The sequence below is a fragment of the Hipposideros armiger genome, unplaced genomic scaffold (genome assembly GCF_001890085.2).
Source record: "Hipposideros armiger isolate ML-2016 unplaced genomic scaffold, ASM189008v1 scaffold_1541, whole genome shotgun sequence".
Taxonomy (NCBI): domain Eukaryota; kingdom Metazoa; phylum Chordata; class Mammalia; order Chiroptera; family Hipposideridae; genus Hipposideros; species Hipposideros armiger.
The window spans coordinates 9,229-12,006 of NW_017732891.1; positions in this window are offsets into that span (position 1 = coordinate 9,229).

The window sequence follows — 2,778 nt, forward strand, 5'->3', positions numbered from 1 at the left end:
GCAAAATTACAGAGTATCTCAGTACTGCCTGGTGACCTTCCAAAGCTAACTGACCATTTTGCTGGGAACTAACTGTTTAGGTAACAGCTGGAAAGCAGTGAGGCCCCTCACTGGAGTTATTAAAGAGGAGGCTGCTTGATCAAATGTTTACAGTGTTGTAGAAGGGATTTGTGCATCTGATAAGGTAGTGTGTATATGCCAGTAGCCGTGTATGTATTACTGATGGGAAATTTAAAAAACACTTTAACAGTTGAGTATTAAGTTTAATGCATATTAGAAAAAAATTAACCAGAATATCAGCTTGTGATTTCACAGGTATTACTGTTTAGACACAGCTAAATAAAATAAATAAGCTATTTTACACAAACATGTGAAGTGGGTAATAGCGGTCCATGGGTACTCCAAAAATTGTGATGGTAGCGTGTGACTGATGATATCTGGGAATCATCACGATTAGGAATGGACAGTAATGTTAATGTCCCTCCCAACTCTGAGAGACAGTGAGGCTAAGTAGCCTATGGTCACTTCTCAATTACCCGGAGATTACATTCAACAAAATAGAACTCTTAACCAGCTCTATCTGCCACCCAGCCCATCCTGGGGGCACCAGATTCCACTGTCATCTTATTTGAAATCAGGGAATTCAAATTAATTTGAGCCTTAGCCTATCCAAAAACTAATTATGCAGATAAACGTAGTGCAACAAAAGCGAAAGGAAAGGATGTTTAGATGACCCCACTTTGGGGATTCTGAGGGTCACAGTGATAAATAATCACATAAATGGCATCTCTGCCAAGAAACTTTACCTCTGTTTACTTTTTTAAATCCATCTCAAACAATGGCAGCAGGTAAGCAAATTATTTGAACCTGGATTCTAGTCCCAGGTCTGTCACCTTGTGTGATCTTGGGGGAGTTTTTTCTCGAAGGCACTGCCTCTCTCCAGCGCTCTGTGAACAACAAGCCATAGGTGAGCATCGCAGCTCCGGTGTGGCTTGATATCAGGTATCAGTTCAGAGAAGCCCTACCTGAGGAAGGGTGGTTGAAAACAAATCAGGAACTCAGATCTAGGTCTTGGGTAAAGTCTGAGTAGGAGGTGACCAGGGAATATTCCAATTAGTATTGGGTTAGGTAGTAAATTTTAAATGAACTTGGAGAGAAGAACTTACGTTTACTGAACACTAAGTACATTTAAGCCTCTTTGTATCTTACCTCATTGAATCCTCAAAGTCCACTTTTATAGGTAGGAAAATGAGGCTAATATAAATATCAAATCATTACGTTATGCACCTGAAACTAATATGTCCTGTTAATTATACCCTATAAAAAAGAAAAGGAAATTGAGGCTAAGTTTAAGAAACTTTCCCAAGGTCACCCATCTCTCAAATGGCATTCCTGAGACTGAATTCAAGTGTGGTGTGTTGTAACCACTGTGCTTTATTGCCTCTTAAGGTTTTAAACAGGAGTGGGTGTACAACCTGTAATGTAGAGCCGGGTTCAGAGTCCCGTGAGTTTAGTGCAGGCGAGGAGAAGCAGCCAGCTGTGGCAGACACCCAAGCGGCCTGAGCTCAGTACCCGTGGAGGAGGTGGAATGATCAGGAAGAACAGATGGGTCATGTTTTTCTGGGTAGACCTGCTGGACTTAAGGGGCTCAGCACAGGCTTGGAGGAACAAGCGCCTCTGCTCTGTCAAGCAGGCATAGGTGGCAGCAAGGGCAGGGAGCCTGGGGATCCAGGTAAGATGTGACGAGGTAGCTTAGGTCAAGTCTAGATTGCAGATGGCAGGACCCTGGGCCCAGGGACCCCAGAGCAGCCGCATCAGTCAGAGGCCTGTCCTGCTTGCTTCTAAGAAGTCTGCATGTAGGAGTGAATGGTTTCTAAATAGAGACTCTAGTCTCGTCTGAATGGCTCTATAACTGGTTGGCTGTGGCAGGGGGCCTCATTCTTTCTCTGGTTTTGTCTCTTGGTTAAGAGCTCAGAGCCCAAGTCACGTGGGCCCAGAATAAATTATTTACTAGTTGTGTAATCTTGGGCAAGTTACTTACTTGCTATCAGCTTCTGTCTCCTTAAAATGAGGATAATAACTCCTTATAGGGTTGTTGTAAGGATTAAATGAGATAGTACAGGTAAAGCACAGTGACTGGCTCAATAAATGTTAATTATTGTTGTTGTTATTATTATTAAGTGATAATACTTACGTGGGATTAAGTCCTTCTACTATCCAGGTACCTGGACTTAGTGTAGCCAGACATTTTATTTCAATCAATGATACCATAACATTTTTTTGAGTTTAATCATAAGTCAATTTGAGTCCAAGTTCTTACTCATAATTCTCAAATAGTGAGGGAAATGCCTATGATTACAGTACAGTCAAATCCCCCCATTCTCATAACCTACGCATTCTCCCCCTCTGGGTCCTCTCACAGCTCAGGAGTGGACGAAGCCTCCATTACTCTGGGTCATGCCTTGTCTCTTAGAGGATGAAGGCCAGTCCTGGCTGATGACTCCCCCTTAGCCCCCACCTTCAAATTGGCCTGCAGCCTCCTTCTTGTTGCCTGTCTGAATCTCCAGGGAGCAAGCAGGGTTATTCATAGTGTCAGCTTTGACCATGGTGCCTGAGGACAGAGGTATATTCTTAGTTGCCGGGAGCCGTCTGCGCCTCAGTATCTGACATGGCCAAACACACTGCAATTGTGACAAATTCTGAAGCTCTGACTGAGAAACACATACTGCTTTATATCTTAAAGAATTTAAATTCCCCTTTGGATGCCCCCCAGTAGGA